Source organism: Gnatocerus cornutus, chromosome 1, assembly GCF_029298725.1.
Source record: "Gnatocerus cornutus isolate USDA-ARS CGAHR chromosome 1, icGnaCorn1.1, whole genome shotgun sequence".
NCBI lineage: Eukaryota > Metazoa > Arthropoda > Insecta > Coleoptera > Tenebrionidae > Gnatocerus > Gnatocerus cornutus.
The window spans coordinates 33,462,345-33,475,734 of NC_142233.1; the positions used below are offsets into that span (position 1 = coordinate 33,462,345).

A 13,390-nucleotide genomic window follows, 5' to 3' on the forward strand; every position below is an offset into this window, starting at 1 on the left:
ACAAATATGGTAAAACTAGTTGTGTTAATTATCCTTTTCTGTAAGAATGAAAATCCACATATCGTTATGCAAATAAGAACCTGCATTTAGTATGGTGGTGCCGTGGGATGACTCATCCATTCACCCATCATGGTACACCGAAACGAGGAAATTAAAGAAAGTTGTGTTGAGTCATTAAAATTTCCCATTTTCATTTTACATCCCCAAAGAATGAGCATGTAAACTTTTTGTTTGCGCCTTAAAAATGCCCATAATAAAGTTAGCCGCATGTAGGAAGATGTATGTAAATGTTATACCCTGTTATTTACGCAACTCAATGGATAATGCATTCAAAAAGATGAATCGTGGGTGTATGACCCTATTGTTGGTGGTTAAGCCGCGTTCACGCTTGCGCGCTTTAAGGCCGCGACATGCAATGCTATATTCAGTTTCAAATGTTTATTTCGGTCGCGACTGTCACCGGAGCGAGATCGTGGCACCCACGCAGAAAGATCATCCGCACCTGGTCTTGATCCAGACGATATCCCTACAAAATGTAGGGATAATCGGGAATCCCTTCGATACTTCCGACGGGAAAGACAAAAAAATTGTGACGAGCTTGAAATTTTCGTGTCGATGTGATTCAACGTGTTTTTTTTGTGTTACTGATTGCCCAACGGAAAGAGGAAGCATGCTTTACATAGTATTCGGTTATGGTGTGAAGCTACATAATTAAAGGTCAGTTTTTATCCTTTTTCAGTAGCGGCACTAATTGGAAAATTATGGAAACTATCGGTTTAGTTGATTGCGACACTTTTTTTATTACAAAATGTGATCAGTCAACACCAATTAAGTACTTCCATATAGAAAAAAAATTATTTACGTAACAAGTGTGAAATCGACTGCGGCTGTGTTTTTAAATGTTATAGCACGAGTGCGATAAAAATGAAATGTTGCCCATAAAATACTCTTCGCTAAATCAATTTATGAATTTTAGATTTACGGTGTCTATTTTTATCACCTTTGTGTCTGTTTATTGCTGGATTTTGGATCAAGAGACCTTTAAGAAGTGCACTTGACCAGTATTTCAAGTTTAATAATATATTTTTAGCAAGAGGCTTCTGATAAATTTAACAAATATTTGCTCGTTTTAAGGTTCTTTATTATCCCCAATTTTATTATTTCATAACAAATTAATAATTAAATTTAACGGTAATTAAACTAATCAATAGAATTTAATTGTTTTTTAAAACTGCGAAGTGCTTTAATTTGATAAAACTGTCATAATTTGAATTTTAAAATTGCATTAGTTTATTTGTGCAGTTTAATTCAATTATGCTCGAAAATGACTGGACTTAAATTATTTTAAAATGCTTCGTGAAATGGTTTTGAATAATCAATTTGTAAATGACAGAACTACCTACCAACTTTAAAAAATCCAAGGGCAACTAGACTCCGTTTTCTTTTTGATCGAAATTCTGTGAGAACTCTGGAAATTTCAATTTATTTTCAACTTTGAGCGGAAATCAGTTGACGTCGCAGGAAAACCAAGCCATAACAAGATTCTGTGAACATTTTTCTGTAAAACCAGTTACTTTTATCGCAATAAGGTCTTCTTTTATCCATTTTAGTTTGAGTTAGAACCAAAGATAAACTTTTTTGGGGTATCAGTTTTATTCTTTTTACACTTTGAGAAAGATTTTTGGACAATATTTTGGCCGTGAATCGAAAGAGCACAATTCAGTCTACATTTTTGCAGTTTCATTCAAATTGTTTAAGTGTTCTGGAAAATATAAGTCTTTCTAGGTTAAGAGTTAATTTGATCATAATGAAAATTTTTGCCCTTTTTTATTTAAAAAAAAATCTAAAATCAGTCGCTGCTGCTTTATAACTTTAAAATTTGACATAGATAATAACTAGGTTTAAATTAGTATTTTTTCTAAATTTAATTACTGTGACTTTAAAATTGCTCGAGTTACATCGACAATGAAAATGAAATGAAAAAAATGTCCATTTTCTGGTCATTGAAATAATAATTTTTTTTTAAAATAGTCGCTACTGTTCTACAATTATGAATTTTGGTACAGTTAATAACTAAATCTTTATTATTAATTTCACAAAATTTGATTACCTACTGTAGTGTTGGAATTGCCAGTCATATCTGTAATAAAAACCTTTGCAATCTTCTATTTATCTAAAAAAAATTTAAATCTGGCGCTGGGGCTTTATAATTTTGAAATTTGGCACAATTAATAACGACGTTTCAATTAGTAATTTTTCCAAATTTAATTACTGTGACGTTGGAATTGCCTGAGTTACATTGATAATACAAATTTTCGGCCAGTTTCTGTATATTCAAAAAAGAAAAATTTTTAAAATCGGGGACTGTTGGTTTATAATTTTGAAATTTGGCACAGTTAATAACGAGGTTTAAACTAGCAATTTTCCTAAATTTAATTACTGTGGTGTTAAAATTCTCCGAATTACATCTATAATAAAAATTTCGAGCATTTTTTTGTTTATCCAAAAAATAAAAAGTTCTAAAAAAAGCCTCTGTTGTACTATAATTTTGAGATTTGGCTCAGTTAATAACTAGGTCTAAATTAGTAATTAGTAATTTCCCCAAATTAAATTACTGGGACCTTAAAATTACCCGAATTACATCTATAATAAAAAAAATTCTTCATTTTCTGGTCATTCGAAAAACAAAAATCCAAAAAATCAGTCGCTGCTTCTCTATAATTTTGAAATTTGGTACAATTAATAATAAGGTCTCAATTAGTAATTTCCCCAAATTTAATTACTGTGGCGTCGGAGTCTGAGTTACATCCATAATACAAATTTTCGGCCATTACTGTCGCATTAGAATTGCCCGACATACATTCAAAAAAATCTCAGTCTACAAGCCTAGAGAGTTCCATTCAAATCGTTTAAGTATTCTGAAAAATATAAGAGAGAAGGGTTAAGAGCTAATTTGATCAATTTCTGAAGGAAATTGACTTTTTCTCGACCGGAAATCGAAAGAACATATCAAAATCAACAAATCTACAGAGCTCCATCCACATCCCTCAAAAACCCACTTTACAAAATGCGGAACTTTTGTTGATAAAATTGACAATCTTTAAGTTTTCGAAAATACGACCACTGAAAATTGCACAACAAAAGAACTTTCGACAATTCCAACCAAACTATTTTTATTCCAGTAATTTAAACCTTGTTACTAAAAATGCCAACATTTTGATTCCGATTGTTGCCATGAATGGAAAAGTGGATGCAAGAGAGGAAAAAGTTGCAAATTATTTCCGGTGTATTCAAAAACATGTAACGTCATTAAAATAAAATGTATTTTAAAATTGGAAAATACAATGTCTGTTCCGTTCCATTACCGGTGTCGGATTGGAACTAATTTCAGCTCTGAGTAAGTCAAGCGGAAAACTTTAGCTAAATTTGATGTCAGTTACATAAAACGTCATGTGTACCTTTGAGTTTCTGCGCCCTGTTATAACAACGCAGTTTTTCGATCTCTCGAGCGTCTTTATAAAACTGGCAATAACCCATCCGACCACATATTGGTTGTCTTGGCGATAATAAAATAAAAGAGAAATAAATGACATGTCGGAAGTAACCGACGTGATCTCGACCTTCTTTCATCTTTTCGTTAAATCTAAAATAGAGTTTTCAGACAGGCGGGCCAAAAATGTGTAATTAACTATTCTGCGGCTAAGCGCCGATTTAACTACTTGACTTTAACAATACAACACGATTAATCATCACATACCCTATTGGGTTGACTAGCAGTGTTATCTCTGTAATTTGCTGTCGAGATACTTGATAAATTACATATGAAGTTGTGGATGAATAAATTTGTCTGAATTTTTTGGGACTTGATAATTTGTTGTGTAAATAAATTTTTAATTTGGCGATAAACTCAGGTGTCGCATTATATAAATTATTCTTGTCAAAGTTCGTACTTTGGCCGCCAAGTTTGAGTTATTGTAGTCCGGACTGAGTAATTTAGTTAGTTTATATTTTACGAGAGTTGAGACTGTTTGAATAGCCGCTGTATCATGAGAAATTCAAGAGAAATTAAAAGATCGCGAAACGAGAGGAAATGCATTTGAATATTTTCTTTTTGCGTAGAAATTGATGATCTGTATGTGCCCCCAGATAACTAACCGGTATCCACTCTGAAAGTAATTGGTGATTTATAGCTGGAGCTCCATGGCGGTATAATTATGAGTTCCAATTAGACGAATGGGATTTTGTGGAAGTTATAAATTAGTTACTACCTTCCTACCATCAACATAAAGGTGCAGTTACGATCAATAGATCGAACCTTGTTGGGATTAATGGAGAAGAACTGATTTCCCATTAGGAGTTTCGGTTTCAGGAGATTATCACGTTATTAGCTTTAAAGATCAGATTGAAATGCGATAATTAAGCGCAAACACGCATCGCGGATTAGTTGAATTTTTAACAGAAGAATCGAGGCAAATTTTACAAGAAGAGATTTAACTTCCTTTGCCATTAATCAAAATGATTTATGGCTGACAGGTGTTGCTTATTTACCTAAATAGAATTTGTTTAAATCGGTGTATTTACCAATAAGGTTAATTGTATTTGACGGGATAACGAGCGAAGTTTATGCAACGAAATCAATGAACGTGTGCATTGGGTGCTAAATGTGCAACAGGTTTAAGGAAATTTGAATTTTGGAACTGTGTTTATTTACAAATTTACGACCTAATATGGACAAAATTTTGGTACTTTTGCTTCGTTCGGAGCTATGAATTGGCCAAATTTCAGTTTAATTGGATTAGTGTTTCAATATAAGAGAATTTGTGGAGCGAAAACTGGGTGTCTATTTTAAATAAAATTTCCAAAATTTGTCTCTTCCGGTCTAAACTTTGTAATTTAACAGGGTTAATAAGCAAGTCTAAATTAGTAATTCCCTCAGATTTAATTGCTTTAGCCTTAAAAATACAGATACATACCTTTAATTAAAAATTTTTTTTTTGGTTTATCCTTCAAATAAAAATTCTAAAATTTGTCTTTTGTGCTCTATAATTTTACAATTTGACATAGATAGTAACCAAGTCTAAATTAGTAACCTCTTCAAATTTGACAGTTGTGAATGTAGAATTGTCAGAGTTACACATCTATAGTCAGAATTTTATAACTTTGGTTTAACTCCGCCTAACTTTTGGGCCAATTGAATTATAGCTGGAAGTCTGATTTACTCTCCAACATTTTGATAGTTTGCTGATATTTGCCAGAAGCCGGGGTAGAAATGTCTACACATTAGAAGACGAAACAAAATCAAAATCGACGAAGGAGTCACGATTAATGAAATTCCCGCAAAACTGCAAATCTTCTTGACAAGTGTGACACTAGAGTTGCCAAATTTTTTATTATGTTGTGTAAAGGAGGCTAGCCATTCCTTGATTCGACAAATTCAAATCGTCATTTGTCAATGTAGGCGGAGTAAAACCAAAGTTACAAAATTCCGACTTTAATAAAAAAATTTGGCCATCTAAAAATCACAAAATTTTAAAATTGGTCGCTACTGCTCTATAATTTTAAAATTTGGCACTGTTAATAACTAGATCTGAATTAGTGATTTTCCCAAATTTGGTTATTTTGGCGTTCGAATTGTCTGAGTTACATCAATAATAATTCTGCAAATTTCTGTTTATTCAAAAAAAAATATTCTTAAATCTGCCGCTGCGGCTCTATAATTTTGAAATTTGGCTCAATTGATAACAAGGGCTAAGTTTTCCTTAAATTTGGTTATAGTGGCGTTCAAATTGTTAGAGTTACACTGATAATAAAAATTTTTGTTCATTTTCTGGTCATTCTAAAAACAAAAATTTCTAAAATTTGTTGCTGCAGCTTCATAATTTTGAAATTTGGTTCAATTGATAACAAGATCTGATATAGTAATTTCCCAAAATTTGATTACTGTGGCGACTATAATACAATTTTGCGGCCATTTTTCTGTTTATCCAAAAAATTAAAAATTCTAAATCGTCGCCGCTGCTCTTTTACAATTTTGAGATTTGGCACAGATAACAACAATGAATTACTAATTTTTCCAAATTTGATTGATTTAGCGTTGTAATTGCCAAAGTTACATTTTTATTAAAAAAATTGCACATTTTTGGTTTATTTAAACAAACATTAAAATTTGTCGCTGTAGCTCTATAATTTTGAAATTGGGCACAATTTATAACAGGGTTTAAGTCAGATTTTTCCGTGAATTTGATTTCTGTGGCGTTAGAATTGCCAGAGATACACCTATAATAAAAAATGTCAAAATTTTGTTTATCCAAATAACAAAAATTTCTAAAATCTGTCGCCGTGGCTCTATAATTTTTAAATTTGGTTTAGTTGGTAACTACGTCCTAATTAGTGAGTGACCTCTCCAAATTTGATTAATTTGACGTTAAGATTAAAAGAATTACAACTCTTAATTTAATTAATAAATTTGTAAATAGGTACATACATATACCTAATTTATTTCATCCCATTACTAAATTTAATTTTTCAACAATTTTTAGAAAATACGAGCGACCTGAGATTCTCTTTCACCTTTCTCATATCGCCAGGTGGATGCGCCATAAAATTCTGTATTGAATTTTTCTCCCTCATCATTGCAAATCACCCCCCGATTCAATTTCTAAAAGCAAATCTCTTCTGTTTCTTAATTACCCTCTTAATACCAAGAATCCGTGTTCTTTAATTTTGCAGTTAATATTCCTCCTTTCCCAGTTAACTTATTTTCCCCAAATGCAATTCCTCCAAACCGCTGCACCAAAAGACTAAAAAATGTGTCCCAACGCTTTCTTCTCACGTACTTAGAAACTTTCTCCAGTAAAAGATTCCGCTGATTGTAAAGTTCATGATTTCTTTAAAGTTAAAGCAACGTCGAGGATTAATTATTGTTAATCATACTTAACACCACCGCCATTAAGAGCAATTGGTCTGATTTACTGCCAAGTGCAGCCAATGAAATCATTTAGCTCGGCAGCTTTTAAATTGATATAAATTAAATCGGACGCGTTAACTACATTTTCATTAGCTCATGTGTTATGTAAATTAAAATTCTTTGAGTGGAATTCAAGGCAGGCTAAAGCGTGAGATTAATGGTGTGATAAGCTTCCGTGTATTGTTGTAAGAAAATTTATGAAAATCTTGTCAAAGAGGCGGATTTATAGCAAATAATGGACAGTATCTCTCTTGTTTGCGGCGAAGAAATTTGAAAAGGAACCCACTTATTTAGACGGCTTCAAGCATATGGTCCTGTCTCCGGTTACACGTTTTATTTTTACCGAAAAAATGTTGAAAAAGAAAGAGACTTGGGCGTCATTGAGCGAAATAGTTTGCAATAAATAATAGTAAAAAATTCCCGTGGGCGGCGATGATGTAAATATTAAACGCTGCAACGTGGTAAAAATTCACAACTTCTTTTCAACTTTCCACGTTTGCTCCTTCACTTTTAGTATGCACAAGAAGTTGGGAAATCTCGACAGTAAATTACGATCTATCTTGTTCACTGATCTAAAATTAAAATGACCCGGAATGAATTTCCCCCGTTTGAGGACCCCCTGGGGTGAGTTTAGAACCGGTCTAATATTCGGACAGTGTCTTCGGGGCTTCGTAACATTATGGGGTTAGAGGTCGAGCTGCACTCAAATTTATGCGTTTATTGTGGTCTATTCTTCGCGTTTTTGAAGGGAATTAATTTAGAACTTTGGGTGATCCTGGGAGTTGTGCCGTTGTCTTACACAAGTGCAAATAATGCTCCAATTTAACTTGGGCAACTCATTACAAGTAACCCATTGGCATTCATTTGGTACTGCGAAAACTTCGGAGTTGGAGGTTTATGTGAGAATTAAAATCATAATTCCGGCAATTGATTGATTTTTCTTTTAATTAGTTACTCGCTCTGTTTATCCGGGTAATTTATAAACAAAGGGGACGCGAGTTTCAAAGAGCTTCTTCTCGGGATGATTTACCTCTTGCGATTGTTGTTTTGATGATGCAATCTCTTATTTTACGCCGATTTTTCTTAACCTGTCGCGATGGACGGAATATATTCTAAATCTAATACAATAGCCTATCTTATACATTTACATAATATTCCATTATCTGGACAAAATTGCCATCAAATTTGAAGTTTTTACGTGGGAGAACTGACATTTTTATCAATCAACCAACTAAGATGAAGGAATTAACTGAAAATGACTCGTTTATTTATTAAGTAAACTCAACAAATTTTGCCTCATTTTACGCAGAATGTTACGCTAAATCCAAATCCGCAAAGTTTTTTAATATTTGTCAACAAATAACTGAGTTATGGCTTTTTAAATTTTTGGGTTGTTGCCAGAGGGTCAAATTTTTGATTTGAGTTCTGATATCGATATCTCGCTTATTTTTCGGAGTAAACTTGAGTTATTATACATCAGTATACCCAGAATTTTTCGCAGATTTCAAATATGGGATTTAAATTCAAATCCGATAACAAATAAATAAGTTATAATCGATCAAAGTTTCGAATAGTTTATTTTGATTTTGCATAATTTTTTTTAAATTTTTAAACCGAAATATCTCGGAAACTATTAGAGATATTGAGATGCGTTTACGCTATTTTACATTAGAAAATGTTTTCAAAAGCCCAAAATTCGATAATCGATTTTTCGCAAAAAAAAATCCGACTCAATCGATAAAAATTTTTCAATGTTTTGTTTTTTGGCCAATACTTGTAAACTATTTGACTGATCGATCTCAAATTTGGCTAGTTGATAAATTTTGAGCTTTTCCTCCGGTTGATGTAAACACAAAGGTATTAAACGTCGTTTTCATCATTTCAAAACCGAAAGAATTTTTAACGTACAACAAATAACTGAGTAATCGCCGTTTGAATTTTTGGATTATATCCAGAGGCCCAAATTTTTGAAGGTTTGAAACAATCTGTTTTCAATATCTCAAAAATTACGACAGATCCAAAGAAACGGTCTTCGCCATCGTTTTTCTCGCTATTTTTTATTTAAGAAATCGTCCAAAAGTAGAAAGTTGAAAGTTTATGCGAGAATTAAAATAATAATTCTGGTAATTGATTGATTTTTCTTTTAATTAGTTACCCGCTCTGTTTATCGGGCCAATTTATATGGATTTACAAACAAAGGAGACGAGAGTTTCAAAGAGCTTCTTTTCGGGATGATTTACCTCTTGCGATTGTTGTTCTGATGATGCAATTCTCTTATTTTACGCCGATTTTTCTTAACCTGTCGCGATGGACGGAATATATTCTAAATCTAATACAATAGCCTGTTTTACATTTACATACCAGTCCATTATGTGGACGAAATTGCCATAAAATTCGAAGTTTTCACGTGGGAGAACTGACATCTTTATCATTCGACCAGTTAAGATGGAGGAATTAACTGAAAAGTACGTAGAAGTTGTAATTTCGCCCCAAACTCTATTAAATGGTTCTATGTGTTAAAGATATTTGTCCTAGATACAGATGATATAGCTAAGAGCTTTGGGCAATATGCTGCCCATTATTGTCTTATCTAAAATGAAGCAGCTTCCGGATTCTACCCTAACTATGAAAACTGCACAACTTTTCTTATTCTAAAGTAGGTAAAAGACGAGATTTTAGTCTGAATTTTATGAATTACGAACTGTACCGGTTCAGTTCCCACACGGAATTTTATTCAGCCATTATTTAACCAACTGTACCTTTGACAAATATTGTTATCCAAATCCAGTCGAGTCTCTTATGCAAATTTGTCGAGGTCTGTTTTTTACACCTTTCTTTCGCGTTGTTCCAAACATATTTTCACTGTTTCTTCTGTGATTCCCCGAAGGGCACGCACCATTTGTGGGAGCTTATTACAACAGAGTGTGAAGAAAGATTTGTGTGTTCCACTTTCATTCAATTGACCAGTTGGTGCGACTAGATTAATGGAAAAAGCTCGTGCAAAGCTCGTAATTATCGATGTAGAATAATTCAAAATGGACCCTTCGGATCGCGGAATGCTAAAGTAGATTGATGGACAGTGATGGGTGCTTTTTAGTGTCACTTTCACGTGGATTTTATTTTTAGATGAGGTAAAATGGAATTTTTTAACAATGGGCGTTGCAAGTTTTCAATTTCATATTTATTAAAAAGCAATTATGCATTGACAGCTGGTGTGATCAATCAACTTAGTTTAAAACAATGGTGAGCTGACGCGTGGAATTGTTTTAATGTGAAAGATCAGGTTTTTATAGATGGAATCGGTGGGCGCAAGACAAGAATAATGTTAGTGTAATTCAAGTTATTAGAATGAAAATAATGTTTTCTTTGGAACAGGTGTAACACTTTTATTGATTTTTCAAATTCAAGCTGAATGTTGAAGTTAGAAAAGAGCTCATAAATCTAGCAGGAAGCATTATTTCTGGACCAGCCTCGTAAGTTTATTGCTTGGTAGTTATAGTTTAGTTTAATGGCAACAAATTGCTCTTCAATTGATCTGTTGGTTTAATATTGCGGTGTAATTCCGAGTTTAATGATTACGAAATTTTATTGCTTATCGATTTAACAATGGTTAATGTGCTTTTAAAATCATTAACCTGATGGAAGCAGATAGAATTGGTATTGTTCGGATTTGTCCAGAAGCTATTCAGTTCTATGCATAGGGCTCAAATTAATCATATTAATATACGAGTGGTATTGTTAAAAACATACTAAACTGTTAAAAATTTGAACTGAAGGGGATTCCAGTTGTATTTCACTTATGGAAATTGTCATGAATCCAATGTTACATAAATTTTTATTTTTTTCGAAAAATTTATGTACGTGATCTAATTGGGTGGATATCTCGCTTATTTGCGGAGCAAACTGAAATTATTGGAATCCAAAACTGTGCGATTTTTTAACGTACGTCAACATATAATTGAGTTGTGACCGCTTGAATTTTTGGGTAGTCATGAGTTTTTCGAAAAAAATGCACGAGTAAAACTATGTCAAAGTTCTGAGGTCGATATCTCGCTTATCTTTTGAAGTAAACTTGCGTTATTCACCTCATTTTACGCAGAATTTTGCATAGATTCCATATCTGGGATTGAAATTCAGATCCGGCAACAAATAACTCAGTTATGGCCAATGAAAATTTCGGATAGTTGATTTTCATTTTTCCTAATTTTTCCTAATTTTTAAAGTTAAATATCTCGGAAACTATTGGAGATATTGAGATGCGGTTTGCGCCATCGATTTTCTCGGCTCAAAAGCCCAAAATTCGATAATCGATTTTTTGCGAAAAAAAATTCCGACTCAAATTTTTAATTTTTGATTTTTGATCATAACTCGTAAACTATTTGTCCGATTGATCTCAAATTTGGCCAGTAGATAGACCTCGAGTTTCTCTTTCGATTGATGTAGAACTCAAAAGTATTAAATGTCGTTTTTACCTAGAAAAAAATTATTGAAAATTCCCCTAAAAAGACCTCTTTAAAACTGTTTTTAGTCAGGGTCTAGTTTGAGTTTAAATCAAACTCAACTTGTTTGGGCTCATCTCACGCAAAATGTCACGCTGATTCCAAAACTGGAAGAATTTTTAACGTACGTCAACAAATGACTGAGTAATCGCCGTTTGAATTTTTCAGTTGTCGCCAGAGGGCCAAATTTTTAAAAGTCGAAACAATCTGTGCTTAATATCTCGGAAACTACGACAGACTGAAAGAAACGGTCATCGCCATTGTTTTTCTCGCGATTTTTTAGCTAAGAATTTGTTCTTAGATTTTCCAAAGGTCAAAAGTTTCAGTTTTTTGGAAAAAACTGTTATGACTAAAACAGTCAAAATTCTGCTGTCGATAACTCGCTTATTTTGGGATAAACTTGCGTTATTTGTGCTCAGTTAACGCAGAATTTCACGCAGAATCCAAAACTGCGAATTTTTAACGTACGTCAACAAATAACCGATTTAGAAGCATTTAAAGTTTCAAGTTGTGACCAGAGGAAAAAAATTTTGAAGCCCCGGAATATTTAGTGGCGGATATCTCCAGAACTACGACAGATACTAAGATGCGGTTTTCGCTTTTAATTTTCTCGGATTTTATTTATTTATTTGAATCTGATCTTACATAATTAAGAAAGTTAAAAAAAATAAGAGAGGAAAATGAGCAGCAAAGAGCCCAATAAATGCATCAACGTCTTTTCTAGCTCAACAATGACGGCCTGTCGGCTATCAGACCAAATATGATTGATTTTACCAGGAAATTCCGCCTCCAATATCCGAATTCCTTTGTTTATGGCATGCAACCCTTCTTCAAAGTCCGAAGTGAAATTAGTTTCTTCCATGATCTGTCTGAAATACCGTCACATTTTTGCTTCAGTCTCCCTCGTTGATCAAGCGATTTAATTTGCATAAGTAGTGATTTCAGCTCATTTATCAGTTCGCGAAGGTCAAACTAATTAGTGCTAGATCATTGACAATCTGTGACAACGTAAACGAGGTGTTATGTGGGTACAAGGAAAAGTCTTCGCCTGAAACAGGTGTAACCCAATTTTCTCTGAAATCGCCAATATAAAAGAACGCATTGGTCTCGAACCGCCACCATTTCCACGGATGCACTTGCTTTTATTACCACGAAGTCGTTGTCCTCACACATTCTGCATCTTAATATAAATGCAAGTCATTTTGAACCACCACCTGCTTGTACCTAAAGTTGCGCAATGTTGTTTTGTTCGGTCTTAGACCATTTTTCCCAAATGGTTCTACTTTCGAAGACGTTAATGAAACGAGAAAGAAGGGGCCGTTTTATTCAGGTAAGAGGCGAGTGAGAGGTTGGATATTTAGATGAAGTTTTATCTCTTTCAAATGCACATAATACAACATATTTGAACTAGGAGTGTTCTGACGCTCATCCCACACATTGGGCCCACGTTTCGACCGAGAAAAAAACGCCCTAATGTAAATGGTACGCAAGAACCGGCTCTCCATTCAATCTTACACGGCAACTCGATGAATGCTTAATTAAGTTTTTAATTTTCTGATATTGTGAAACGTACGTTGCAGCCTAAACCGTGATCAGATAGTTTTTAGAAATTAACATACTCAACGTGAGGATTCATAAAAATATTTATTTATAAGTCTCACACTGTAGGTGTAAAAATCGGAGAAACAGATTTGTGATGATTTGAAAAGTACGGGACTTTCCATCAAAACACTCGTTTTATAGCTCATTAATAAAAATTATGTAAGTGTGCTCAGATGGGATTCGAGATTTCTCAGTTATCGCCTGCTTTATTCATTTTAAATTTAATTAACTAGACTTTAATTTTAATTATTACCTGTGATGGATACGAAGTTAAAAAACGACACGACTTGACAAGTTTACCTATGAGAATAAGCAAACATTG

General features: G+C 33.3%; 1 protein-coding gene across 1 annotated transcript in view; it reads left to right on the forward strand.

Moving 5' to 3' along the window:
* The first annotated feature begins 625 nt into the window (after positions 1-625).
* Positions 626-13,390, forward strand: part of Lrt (Leucine-rich tendon-specific protein) — a 43,021-nt gene continuing 30,256 nt past the window's right edge. Inside the window, exon 1 of the mRNA XM_088044159.1 lies at positions 626-717. The gene's annotated coding sequence lies outside the window, so the exon portion shown is untranslated. The remainder of the gene's footprint in view (positions 718-13,390) is intronic.